Here is a 15250-nt window from a genome sequence, read left to right on the forward strand (position 1 = left end):
GTTTAGTGCTTCCTTTAGGAGCTCTTGGAAGGCAGGTCTGATGGTGACTAAATCTGTCAGCATCTGCTTGTCTGTAAAGGATTTTATTTCTCATTCACTTATGAAGCTTAGTTTGGCTGGTTATGAAATTCCATATGTACATCATGGAAACGAGTGCATGTGATACACACACACACACACGCACACACATTGCATACTTTCATTTTTGTGTCCATTACTTTTCTGATTTTATCAGCAGCCAACTAAAGAAAATAGAAAAAAAAATTGGTAATTCGATCTTTCATGTTCTGCATCTTCCAGCTTCACAACTTATAGTTTTCTATTTTTATTGTTATTGTGATCAGAATGAAAATGTATACAATAGAATCAGAATCAGGTCAGAATCAACAAAAATACTATAATGTTTGTACATGCTTTCGATGCAGTTTGTCTCTGCAAAGGGTGTGTGTGTTTCTATGCACATGTGCATGTACACAAGTGTGTAAATAAGTGTTTTATTCATGATGGAGAAAGGCTGGTCAAAATGATTCTGAATGAGATAGCACCACTACAGCAGATAATTAGGTCTCTAGCAATAAAACAAGTCATTAAACATGTTTCTAAGCATCTACTCAGTATCTGGCACAATGTTAAGTAGTGTAAATATAATCATTAGCAAAATTCAGCTTCTACCCTCAATGGTATATGTGTAGAACAAATTGGTAAAGCTGGAGTACATTTCAGGACCAAAAACAGTTTCTGTGTAGTTCCCACTTCATCAAGACCATGTTGTATACCTCTCATACACTTAAGCCATAGGGAAGCAATTATTCCATCCATCCTTTTACAGGGTAGTGGTGGGGAAGAAGAGCTGACTGTCATGCTTGAATTCACATAATTTCATAATTAAATAATTTCATGTTACATAATCTCGATAAACCTAAAATCCAATATATGATAAAGATAGTGTTTCAAATCAGTGGATAAGTGATAAACAGTTCATAAAATGGTGTTCAGATAATTGGCTATATGTATTTTATAGTTGCACAAAGGTATAATATGTCATTAATAAATATTAATTCCATAGTGGATGTCAAATACACTTTTTCAAAATATAAAGAAAAAATACCATAGACAAATATCACTTGCAACATTACGGTTAAAATTAAGTATCCAAACATAGCCCTAACCAATAACAGAAAATTTAAAAAAAAATTATGGATTGGAATTTGTTAAAATATAAAACTTTTCTTTTTCAGAGGATACAATGAATATGTGTAAAAAGCAAATATCAAATCAGCAACAAGTGCTTGCAATTCACTTGACATATTTAAAATATGAGTAGTTCCAACAAATCATAAATAAATGATTAGTAGTCCAATAAAAAAAAGACAAAGTACATTGACAGGAAACTGTATGAAACTCATGAACACTAAATGTCTTAGATTCTCTATTGTTAAACAAAATGCAAAAACAATAGAGAACATTATGAATATGGAGTTAATATTTAACAAAATTATTTTATCCATGTTATAAGTAAATATTTACATCCAAAAACCCTTGTTTTCTCTGAAAGTTGTCACTTATGAGTCTATTTTGAAAATGTTTAAAGAATAGTAATTAATTAACTTTAATAAATAGGTACTCCTATTGAGGGAAAACAGACATTTCCATAATTTTTCTTCTGTTTCTAATCTAGTAGATGGTAGGAAAATAATGACAATTGCATGTTCATACCTGGAGAATATGCATTCCATTTCTTTTAAACTTTTGCATTCTCAAAACTATATTGATACCTCAAAGCATACCCTTTGCTGTTGAAAACAGCCTTTCAAGTATAAAGACACACACATCACTTTCCTTAAATCTTATATAAGGCAAGGGCCTAGATTCCTATCAGAAAATGTATTTCAAGAATGCTTTTTTAGTAGTTCCTGTGGCCTTATCTTATAGAGGAAGGTTTTTTTTTAAACATACACACAGTATTTGATGCACATTTTTATTGGAAAGAGCTTTTATTTCCTTAAATGTTTTGTTGTCTAAGTGTGAAAAGTATCCTGCAGTGGAATTCAGTGGCACAGATGCTTATTGTGATAGATGAGATGAACTTGCTTCCCTAAGCATGCATGGGCATGAAATGCATCTGGCTTCTGTACATAAAAGTCAGTTATGTTCCCAAATGTGTCTCTGCATTTACACAGACGTTTAGGGGCAGACACCCTACTGTTCCCTCAAAAGGCGGCTCTGCTTAATTATGAAGTTCAAGTTAGACCAGAAGTTGGAAAATACTAAATTCCACATTGCAGACAGAGCCTGAGCAGGTGATGTCACCACTGCATTCTAAGGTGGCAAGTCCTCAGAGAAGTCACTTATCACCTTACCATGGAGAAAAATAACCGTGTCCAGAACACAAGAGGATGCTTTAAGGTAGCGTACAATCAAGTGTGCAAACCTGTGCAATACATACCAGATGAAATCCAGTTCAGAGGCTCAGGAAAACAAACAAATGAGGATATGCTTTAAAAAATAGGACTTAATATAAACAGTCGTGAGAGTAAAACTATTGCTAAGCACATAGGAAACATAAACCAGGCTTTCAGGAAGGAGTTTGGCACATGTGTGCACTGGTAGGAGGTGTAATGTGCAGAAATCCGGCCTTTTGTGGCATAGCAACTAAAGTTCCTTTTCTATTGTCCAGACAACCTTAAATATTCCTTTATGCAGTACTATTTTAAAAAGGCCATCTACTGTGCACAATGTGTTAGCATCAAGGACATGAAATTTATCTGGAATATACCAAAACTTTAATCAATAGACTAGGACCAAAGCTTTTAAAAACAGGTTTTCGTAGATAAATCATTATAAGTTATTATTTCCTCGCCATAGGTAAGGCATGATAGATAACTTTACTTTTTCTCAGTCACTTAGTGTGTAGGTAGAATAATGACCCTTAGCAGGATGACCTTTTGAATGTGTTGTTAGGCAGCATGGAAGCATTATGGTTAGAGGTGGAATTAAGATTGCTAATCACCTCACCTTAAACTGGAGCGATTATCCTGAATTATCTAGGTGGGCCCACTGTAGTCACAAAGAACCTTCAGACAGGAAGGCGGAGAGACCAGAGTGAGCAGAAGAGCTTGGGTAAACTGGAGCCGAGGCTGAAGTGATGTGCTGTGTCCAAGATGTGCAGAGGCCAAGAGCTCAGGGATACATGTGACCCCTCAAACCTGGTGAATTCTCTCCTGGAATCTCTAGACAAAATATACACTTGATGATACCTTGATTTTAGCACACTAAGACCCATTTTGGACTTCTGACCCCCAGAAGTATAAAGAAAAAAAATGTGTTGTTTTAAGCCTCTGAGTTTATGTTAATTTACTGTAACAGCAGTAAGAAACTAACACAGTAAGACGGCTTTTATTTTTATGTGATGTATAGAATTAAATTGGATATGCTAGGAAATATTGGAAATTTATTGATTTATTTTTTTGTCTGAGCTGGAGTCTGGCTCTGTCGCCCAGGCTGGAGTGCAGTGGCGCGATCTCGGCTCACTGCATGCTCTGCCTCCCGGGTTCCCGCCATTCTCCTGCCTCAGCCTCCCGAGTAGCTGGGACTACAGGCGCCGCCACCACGCCGGCTAATTTTCTGTATTTTTAGTAGAGACGGGGTTTCACCGTGGTCTCGATCTCCTGACCTTGTGATCCGCCCGCCTCGGCCTCCCAAAGTGCTGGGATTACAAGTGTGAGCCACCGCGCCCGGCCAGGAATTTATTTTCTTAATATAGTTCTTCATATTGGAATAATGAGAACCATCGAGTAATGAAGTGTTCTATTTTGTGAAGGATGATTATATAAACAGTACGAAGGTTAAAAACCGGGCGGGACCGGCTGGGCACAATGGCTCGTTCATGTAATCCCAGCACTTTGGGAGGCCGGGGCAGGTGGATCTCTTGAGCCCAGGAGTCTCAGATCAACCTGGGCAACATGTGAAACCCCATCTCCACAAAAATACAAAAACCAGGCAGACGTGGTGGCGGCGCCTGTGGTCCCAGCCACTCAGGAGGCTGCGGTGGAAGGATCGGAGCCCGGCAGGTGCAGGCTGCGGTGGACCGTGATTATGCCACTGCGCTCCAGTCTGGGTGACAGAGTAAGACCCTGTCTCCATTAAATAAATAGATAAATAAATATATATATAAGTAAAAGAGGAGGGTGTCTTTTGAAGGCTATTAAAGTCGTCTAAGTGTCCTCTGATTATATGAGGCTGGAATGGTGCATGGAATGTTGTGTTGAATAACCTGATACAGTCTCTGAAACTATAGAAGCATTAGTAATTTTAGCCTGAGAGTGCTATAATCTGGGATAATTTGGTCCAATACTTCCAGAGAGGGTTGAAGTTTTGAGATAGCTGGAGTTATTTCAGTTGAAGACCTGAATATGAGGCAACTGCATACTCAATTACAATTCAATTTCTACTCTTTATATAAGGTAGAAATGGGTAACATGTGGGACACTGTGTTAAAAGTAATGCAGCCATAGTGTAGTGGTAAAAGCAGATGAAAAGTACTATAATAGTCGTATAGATGAGGTACTGGAAAGAAGCAGATTTGAAAAATTGGAGATAAATGTCAGTTTTCCGGAGCCATGGGATGAAAACCAAACCGGATTACAACAGATTCAATTCACTCAAGATGTCTAACTTGGTAATAGGTCAGAAAACTCAATTTGTCGTATTTTCTTAAAAGTACACAAAAATGTTCCTTTTGATAAAACACGTGTAGTGCACCTTCGGATTTGATTTTTCTTTATGTTCTGTAAACTGCTCACAGTAAAACAGAAAAAAAGTCTGACAAATATGATGGTCCTTAAATCTTGTAGGAGTATGATGCTTCTCCAAAGAATAGAGGTTTTCCTAGGAAGGCCCTAAGCAAGGAATCAAGTTTCCTTTTGCAAGAAATAAAATTCTCAAAAGTTCCCTGCACCTTGGAAAGGCTCTGGTTGAAATTAATAGCACAACGTTATTTATTTAAATTTTAACTTTTAAGTTCAGGGGTACAAGTGTAGGTTTGTTACAGAGGTAAGCTTATGCCATGGGATTGGTTGTACAGTTTATTTCATCACCCAGATATTAAGCCTAATATCCATTAGTTGTTTTTCCTGATCCTCATAGCAAATATTACCCCCATAAAGTTTTATGGTTACTTTTTTCTTATCTTCTGATTAATGCCATTAGATTCACCAATTGAAATTATTTTTCAGTAGTTTAATTCCCTCTAGAAGGTTTAAAAAATGTTTCCGAATTTCCTAAGTCTTCTTTCTTTGTTAGTCTTCTAAAAAGCTATATTCAACAGAATTCATGTGCTTAGGTACAGTTTCACTAAAAGCGTATCTTCAACATTTGATCTGTTTAAAAGTTCTTAAGGTGTTAAGGAACATTAGGTATCAGAGTTTATGGCATTTGATTAATCTGAATAAATCTTGGCATCAAATTGAATTCAGCAAAAGTAACAGTGATAAATCAGAGAGCAATATTTGAAATGTCTCCAGGAAACATTTTAAAACAATTTTTAAGTTCACTAATTTGAGTCATTACACTTGGCCCTAATATGGTAGATTTTAAGTGAAGCTCAGTCGAACCTGGCAGATATCATATACAAACTTTTAATAGTCCTAACAATTCCTGTACCTCATTTGGATAAAGATTATTTCCAGAGCATCAGTGCTTTGACCAGAAAGGCATTTATTATTCTGTAACACTTTTCTTGAGAAATTAGCATGATTCATCATTTGAGTACGCTCTCTCAGATAAGATTCTAATATTTGGGTGTGAATAAAACTTCAGGGCATTGAAAACAGCTGGAAGATAGACAATAGGGTGATCATCCTCTCTTGTCATTCTCTATCAAGGTCCTCTTTAATTATTGGCCTAAACAGCTATAACTTTATGGTGAAAACAAACCGCTCGGATATAGCGTTAAAGGTTGAAATAATGAATTATACATAAATCGATTTAGTTCAGTTATATTCTGTTGAATTGGGAGAACATCGAATTTTTAAATTTCTCTGCATTTCTTGAAGTTAGGAATAAAAGCTGGGGTGGGGTCTCCTGAAATAATGAGGTCTAGAATAATTTCTGTTAAATTTACTTTTTAGTAGGATAAGTCTACTAAAATCAATATGAATGGAACCTTCAATGTACCACTGAAGATAATTAATCTTTGAGAGGTTAAGTAACCATTACAAGGTAATTTACCTAATTAGCAACTAAACCAACCAAATTTTAGATTTCTTAACTTTAAGACTATTGCTCACATAGTCACGTAAAGTATATCTTCCACATAGTCACAGGCAATCACAAGCTAACACGAGCAGTTAGCACAAAATAGATGTTCCACATAGAATGCAGAACAAAAAAAGACACTTTAAAAATCCTTTTCCCTTTTCCAAATTCATATTTAAAAAGTTTCTTGTGGAATTTCCCAAATGCCAGCATGGCCACATATAATACAGATTGATACTCAGACCTCTAATGAGAAACAGTTAGAATTATGCTAAACAAGGAACATTCTATATTGATTTCACAAATTCTCCTCTTTCCACTTATAGTTTCTCATAAAATGTAACATGTTTGTCTTGTGTGGAGTCTGTATAGAAAAAGTGTGATAACTGAAGATATAGACACACAGGTGTATGTATGTCTGTGTGTTCCTGTGTATTATAGCCTTTCTTTAATGGTTTTCTCTTTATATATATATATACTTTAAGTTCTAGGACACATGTGCACAACGTGCAGGTTTGTTACATATGTATACATGTGCCATGTTGGTGTGCTGCACCCAGTAACTCATCATTTACATTAGGTATATCTCCAAATGCTGTCCCTCCCCCTCACCCCACCCCATGACAGGCCCCGGAGTGTGATGTTCCCCTTCCTGGGTCCATGTGTTCTCATTGTTCAATTCACACCTATGAGTGAGAACATGCAGCGTTTGGTTTTTTTTGTCCTTGTGATAGTTTGCTGAGAATTATGGTTTCCAGCTTCATCCATGTGTCTACAAAGGACATGAACTCATCCTTTTTTATGGCTGCATAGTATTCCATGGTGTATATGTGCCACATTTTCTTTTTTTTTTATTATACTTTAGGTTTTAGGGTACATATGCACAATGTGCAGGTTTGTTACATATGTATCCAGCCACATTTTCTTAATCCAGTCTATCATCGTTGGACGTTTGGGTTGGTTCCAAGTCTTTGCTATTGTGAATAGTGCCACAATAAACATACGTGTGCATGTGTCTTTATAGCAGCATGACTTATAATCCTTTGGGTATATATACATATATATATAAAAAAACTATATATATATATTTTGGGGACGGAGTTTCTCTCTGTCACCCAGCTGGAGTGCAGTGGCGCGATCTCGGCTCACTGCAAGCTCCGCCTCCCGGGTTCACACCATTCTCCTGCCTCAGCCTCCAGAGTAGCTGGGACTACAGGTGCCCGCCACCATGCCCGGCTAATTTTTTGCATTTTTAGTACAGACGGGGTTTCACCGTGTTAGCCAGGATGGTCTCGATCTCCTGACCTCATGATCCACCCTCCTCGGCCTCCCAAAGTGCTGGGATTACAGGCATGAACCACCGCGCCAGGTCTCTATTTAAGTTAGCTCTGTCCAGGGCAAACCAGCATTTCAAAGATACAAACTGTTTTTGCAAAAAACAGGTATACACCTATCCATAGTGCAGACATTATGTCTACTTATTTCTCTCTAAATAGATCTTTCATTTTAACAAGTACTTCACCTTCACAAAATTTAGTTGAGTCAGTGAACTCTTATCCAGATGCTATATCTTGGCCAGATTATCAAGAATTAAGCCTCACAGATAGGCTGTTTCCATTTCCTTTAACAAAGTTTATCAGTCCTGAGTTACTTCTTGATTTCTTGCCAGTGGCATATAATGATGACTCAGCCAAGTCAGTTCCCAGAGTTGGACTCTTTTTTTTCTTATACACAGGAAACTTCTTTTCCAAGAATACTTGTTCCAGTTGCTCACAATCTTCATAGTTGATGATTACAGAATGATCTATGTACTTTCAATGTACCTTCAAAAATGAGATCTGCAGCTGGATAAGACGTGTGTGTGTGTGTGTGTGTGTGTGTCTTAGTAGACTTAAACCGTTCATTGAATAAGAAGCCTAGTTGATAGTGTAAGGTGAGAGTTAGAAGAACAGGGAATTATTTGGTTTAAGGAATTGTGAAGAAATGTGCTATGCCATTAAAATTTTTCTCTACTTTTGTGTTAAATCTTAATTTTGTGCAGAATTTACTAAGCTGCAGGAAACTGTCAAAATTGACTCTTGCTAAGTTCCATATTGGTTTGTAATTATCTTAAAACAAAAGTTGGTTGATACTAAAGTGCAGTTTTTCCTCTAGCTTTCATAAATTGAGACAGGTATTTTTCTCACCCTCCACATACCTATGGCTGGAAGCCGAGGTGGTTGTTCTTGGTTCCCGTTACAACTTCTAGACTGTTAATTTCTCCGCTCCTTGCAAATTAGACTGTTCCTTTGAAACTCAAACCCCTTGGAAATATCGGCCATGCCCCTTTGGTATTACCATCATCAACAGACCTCCCTCCTGGGCACTCTGGTCTTATTTTTTTTTTTTTTTGAGATGGAGTCTTGCTCTGTCACCCATGCTGGAGTGTAATGGTGTGATCTCGGCTCACTGCAACCTCCTCCTCCCGGTTTCAAGTGATTCTCCTGCCTCAGGTTCCTGAGTAACTGGGATTACAGGTGCATACCACCACACCCAGCTAATTTTTGTATTTTTGGTAGAGACGGGGTTTCGCCATGTTGGCCAGGCTGGTCTCGAACTCCTGACCTCAGGTGATATGCCTGCCTCAGCCCCCCAAAGTTCTGGGATTACAGGCATGATCCACTGCACCTGGCCTCTTGCCATTTATTTAAGGCTGTAGATCTTTTGCTCAATATCATCTTCAGGCAAGTTCAGCCATCATTTTAGTGGCTCAGCTTTCACGTGAAAGGACCAGTACAAACCTCGGTTCCCCGTTTTTTGACATCTTTATTTCCATTACTTTTTTTCTTTCCTCCACTTTATTGTCATCAAATCTGAAACATTTTCTATAAGGGTATATACCACCAGGATCTAGATGCAAATATTCTGCCTCCTGGACATCACTCCTTGCCAGCTCGTTGGCCCAGATGTCCTCATTCCTACAACCCTTCATTTTCACTGAGACTCTTCTTAGGACACAGCTGCTGCTGCTCCCTCACGATCCATCCGTACTCTCTTGCTTTCAGTTTCCACGTTTTCCTCCTCAAATGCCATAGTTCATTTTTAGCATTCCCTTGCAACTACCCTGAGCTTCATTTTCCCACAATTTATTTGTTTCTGTTTCTCTTCCCAAATTTTAAATATTGATGTTTCTAAGGGTTCTGTCCTAATTGCTCTTCTTTTCTCTCCACACACATACTCTCTCTAAGCTCTAAACACTACTAAACAGCTCATAATTTCCAGTCTTAGAGTTTGGCCCAGACCTTTATTCTGGGAGTTGATGATTTACATGACAATAGCACTCGAATAATTCAGAGGTAACATGTCCTGGTTTCCCACATGTCAGTAAGTGGCACTGCCAGCCATGCTAGACGCTTATAAGTCATTTTTGGCCCTTCCTCAATATTCTGACAATATCCAATTCAACATTCATTTAAAAAATATTTTGGTTCCAAATACATCTGTAATTTCCTCCACCTCTTTTGATTTCCAATGTCCCCAGCCTAGCCAGAGCCACATATTTTCTTACCTATGCTTATTTTCTTAGGTCATCCTTAGTCAACCTACTTTAATTCTTAATCTCCTACACCCTGTTAGCTACAGAGAAACCAAAGTGATCTCTTCACATGTCTTTCAGTTTCCAACTCTCCCACTTTTCTGGTGTACTTGGACTAACATTTATGTTCCTCATCATTACTAATGAAGACCTGTACTGTTTCACATATCCTTCTCTTTCAGCCACGTCTCACATTAGTCTTTCTCCCTTCTGTACTTCATCCAGATTCCTACTTTTCAGTTTTTCATTTCATCCAATTCACAGGTTTCTTCTACATGCCAAGATCTTGCTCATATATTAGGGTCCATGAACACTGGGGGTTTTTCCTAAAAGACGAATCTTTCTGTAGTGTATGAAAAGCTAACTCTTTTTATTCTCAGGTCTTACCTTAAATATTCTCACTTGAAAGAAGTGGTTAGAATCTGTATAATCCAAATTAATATTTCTTTTTTTCTTTTTCTTTTGAGACAGGGTCTTGCTGTGTCACCCAGGCTGGAGTGCAGTGGCACAATCTTGGCTCACTGAAACCTCTGCCTCCTGGGTTCAAGCAGTTTTCCTTTCTCAGCCTCCTGAGTAGCTGGGACTACAAGCGCACACCACTACACCCGGCTAACTTTTTTATTTTTAGTAGAGATGGGGTTTTGCCATGTTGATCAGACTGGTCTCAAACTCCTGGACTGAAGTGATCCATCCGCCTTGGCCTCCCAAAATGCTGGGATTACAGGCATAAGCCACCACGCCCGGCCCAAATTAATATATCTATATATAAAAATTATATGTATGAATCTTATATAATCTGAATTAAGATTGTATCTAATGTTCGCCCCAAAACCCTTGTTGTATATTCAGTCCCTTGCTTCACTTTGCATGTGAACACATTTTGTAATAATCTCTTCTCTTTGCTCAGTTGGGTTTCTGTGCCTGTCTTCGTCTTCAGAATTGAAACCCTGGGAGTACAGGACTGTGGCTTTCTTATTCACCACTGCAGCTCCGTAACTAAGAGAGCATCTGATACATATGTGTGAAGGGAATTGGTTAAATATAGACCACTATGTCCAGTGGAGTCCACAGCCTATTCACTTCATGTAGTTTCCAAGAAACAAAGGCTTCTCAACATATATTAATGAATGAGATATGGGCCAGGATATCTGGTCTGGCTGGAGATGGCTTAACTTTGAGTTCACTTGAGAGGGTATCAGTGTGAGCAGGGATGCTTTCACTCACTTCAAGAATTGCATGGTGTTTAGGGGGAAGAATCACCCTGCTTCTCTGGAGAGACATGAGGGCTCTGTGGCTCCTGTGGGCTCTCAAACTGTTGGAAGATGACTGCTAAACCTGAGTTTTCAGGTCTCCTAGTTATATTCATTTAAACTTATAGATGATTTGTCACTATTTTAAGTTGTTTTTCACTGAAAATTCAGTCTGAATATAGAGCCTTATTTCATTCAGAACAGAAAGAATGGGTTACGGTGAAATCTGTTTATCTATAATTTTTAAGTAAGTACAATTTTATAAACCAGTTATTCCTAACTTGAGAGGCCTGGAGGATTTATTACAATGTGTATTTCAGGGCCACATCTGCAGAAGTTTTGATACAACATTTCCTTACTAATCCCCCTGACAGCACATTTTAGCAGGCATCCTGTGTTATTGAGAAGCAGAACGTTTATGCACCACACTTTGGGAGAGAGAAGTGCATGTTATGTTACCATTTAAAGATGCCTGGTTCTTGTGGGGCAAATTGGCAAATGATTTATCTGAACTAATGGCAGAGTGGAATTTTAATATTTTAGGGTTTTCAGGAATCTTAGAGCTGTTTTCATTTGTCTCATACATAGAGCCTGAACCTTGAAGACATTAATGAATTTGTCACAGAAATTAAATTGGGCCAAAATTTACATTTCCAACCCATGTCTGTGCTCTTCATTCTAAAGCACAATGGCCTAGAGTCATATTTTAACCTCTAACTTTTATCTTATTAAAAAATAAAATAAAATAAATAATTGTAAATACATGCATGTATTATACCTATATATACAATTTATATACATTACAATATTAATTTGAACTACACATGACATCACTAGTAAAGGCCAGTTACAGTTTAGACTGAGATAAGCCCTGTGAGAATTTACTAAGATCAAAAAGACTCCTTTTAATAGTGACTCAGTGGCACCTACTCTAAGGACAAAGGCTCCAGTATGTATCCTAATCTAAGTTATTACTGAATGTGAGTCCTGTGATAGCTTCTAATGAAAATTTCCCATTGGAAAAAATCAATGTTAATAACTGGAACTCGAGAGCTGTAATGGGTTCTGCTGTGTTTTTCGGGCTTAGACTGTGTGCTATAATATGCTAAGAAGAGGAGTTGATGACCTGTGAGCTCTGGTCACTTCCTGATCTCATTTGATTCTTTGGTCTTTAGTTTTAAAAGAGTGATCAGAGAGGTTGCTTTATAATGGAGAAGTTGAACAAAAGGACCATCAACCTGCAGGCTCACTGGCACAGCGCAAGTTTCACCGGATAAGCATTTCAGTAAAGAGGACTATTGCCAACAGCAATACTTGCAAGGAAGCTTTGTTCCAGGGAGGATTTTTGTTTTTAAAGAAGCTGCTAGAAAAACTGACACTAGAAGGTAACTAGAGTCACTCTTTCTAGATATCAATGAAATTGTAAGTCTGAAGACATTACTTACCTAGATACAGAAATGGACTTTATTTAAGAACCAACTTTATACATATCTAATATACCTAGGCTTGTTGATCAAGTTGGCTGGCTGGGGAAGAATAAGACCATCTAGAAGATCCACATGATGAGAGAAAGCATTCGGGGAGGGCAGACAGATACTTGATGCTGGCCACAGATAGAACCCAGAGACGCTCTGTGATTGAAGTGGTTCTAATACCTAGAAGCTTCGATTTGCTCTTATAACGTGTTCTAAAGCCATTTAATTCAAGACTACCCTTCCTGGTTGGTACCTGTAGATGTAATGCATCTCCTAAGGTATTACTCTAGGCTCCATCGGACAGAACAACTACATGGAGGTAGGTGGTGGAGCCTCCGGACTCCACGACACATTTCACAGTGCTGTTTACTCCAAAACACTGGCCTAATTGAACTAATGTAGCTATTGGGTAAGACGAGAAGTAATACACGAACATTCTTAAAGTCTGTTCTCTTTTGCCTTGTGACCTTAAACATTTGAAAGACCAAGATGAACACTATTGAATAGAATTGTGTTTCCATCGTCATAACTAACCTGAAAGCCTAAGTTTTACCTCTTTCACTGCACATCCGATCTATTTTATGGGCAGAAGAGCACAATGGGCTCAGCTATCCAGGCTTTAGGAGTTATTTTAATCTTTAAAGAACAATAGACACAAGTAAAAGTACATACATAAAGTAGGTATTTTATATTTAATTTTTATTTTCATATGCATGAAAAGGGTGTTCCAAAAAAAGATTAGAGAAGTCCATGGCATGTCTTTCTGGTTAATGTTACTTTATTTTTTGGTTCATCTACCATACTACTTACAAGTTACTTGATTTTGTTCATGGAAAATTATTTTAAATGAATTGATTTTACTTTTCATCAGCACAGTTGTTGACTAATACCAAAGTTAGTTAGAAGGTTATGATTTTTGTATTTATAGAATGGCAGGGGCAGCATTTAGATAATACATCATAGTAACTTGGCATTTATGAAATATTAGTTTTCCATAAACATGAACTCAGAGAGGAAGGTTACATTTTTTTAAATTATAATAACATTTTGAAAAGCATCTGTCCTTTAAAATGTTACTGAAATATATATTGGAACTGGTGTTTTAGATGCCAGTCCTTCCTGAAGAGTGTTTTGAGATTTTTTTCAAATACTGCCTCAGTTCTATATAAAATAGAAAAAATTCTGCCTTGTAAAATGACTACTGGATGTAGGTAAGAAGAAGTTAAGGAAATATTACATAAAAATAGATTTGCAAAGGTAATTTGCTGGAGGATTATTTACACTTTGATGAGTGGATCTGGATATTTTGATACTAAGTGAAAGTGGTTCCACTGGAATTAGAAGGGAACAGAGATCTGCAAGCAGGAGTGAAAAGAATGTGTGTAAGCCGGGCACGGTGGCTCATGCCTGACCTCAGGTGAGCCGCCCACTTCAGCCTCCCAAAGTGCTGGGATGACACGCTTGTTAAGTGGTACTCTAATTAATCAGTAACTTAAACCTCAAAAGAGATTCATTATGTACACAAAATTAATCTTGTGTAATCAAGTGTATAAGTAAAATTAATTGAAGAAATCAAAAAACGCACGGTGGCTGACACCTGTAATCTCAGTGCTTTCGGAAGTCCAGGTGGGAGGATCCCTTGACTTAAGGAGGCTGAGACCAGTCAAGCAACACGGTGGGACCCATCTCTGTAAAAAAATTAGCCGGGGATGGTGGTGCGTGCCTGTAGTCCGAGCTACTTGAGAGGCCGAGGCAAAAGTATCGCTTGAGCCTAGGACTTGGAGTCTGCAGTGAGCTATGATCACACCACTGACTCCAGCCAGAGCAACAGAGGGAGACAATGAGAACACGTGGACACAGGAAGGGGAACATCACACTCTGGGGACTGTGGTGGGGTGGGGGGAGGGGGCAGGGACAGCATTAGGAGATACACCTAATGCTAAATGACGAGTTAATGGGTGCAGCACATCAACATGGCACATGGATACATATGTAACAAACCTGCACATTGTGCACATGTACCCCAAAACTCAAAGTATAATAATAAATAAATAATAAACCACAAAACACTTGTAATTCCACATCCAGATATATAAACCACAGGAATACTTAGATAAACACACGCTATACACACATATAGTATATATATGATAAAATATATTTGTATGTTCAACTTGGGAAAGGTTGATGATTTTAGAAACAAACTAATAATTCTTTTGCCTTGTGCTCTAATGATTTTCAATATGAAGATGTATTTGGGATCAAATACATGAGGCTCCACATACAAGACATCTTTCTTTCCCCTCTTCTCAGCACCATTTTTTGGCTGATTATTGGACTACAACTGGGAGATCTAGAACTAAATTCCTGCTTAGTGTTTACTTGTTCAGAGCATAGGCTTTGAAATCGTCCTGTTTTGCCTCAGTCTCCACAGTGGTACCTACTAACCTCATGACTAGGGGATCGTGTAGCATTTCTCTAAGCCTTGTTTTCTTAGCTGTGAAGTGGTAAATTTTGGAAGTGCTTTGTTCATAGGATTTCTGTGAAAACTGAATTGGGTAAAGAATGTAAGGCATTTAGCACAGTAAAATAACCTGGATTACAGTAACTTTTCCAGGAGTGTTTATTAGTACTTAAACTGTCATTGTCATCAAAATTCTGTTTTTACATATGAACTTAGAAATGTCATTGTAACC

This window comes from Symphalangus syndactylus, chromosome 12, assembly GCF_028878055.3.
Source record: "Symphalangus syndactylus isolate Jambi chromosome 12, NHGRI_mSymSyn1-v2.1_pri, whole genome shotgun sequence".
Classification (NCBI taxonomy): Eukaryota; Metazoa; Chordata; class Mammalia; order Primates; family Hylobatidae; genus Symphalangus; species Symphalangus syndactylus.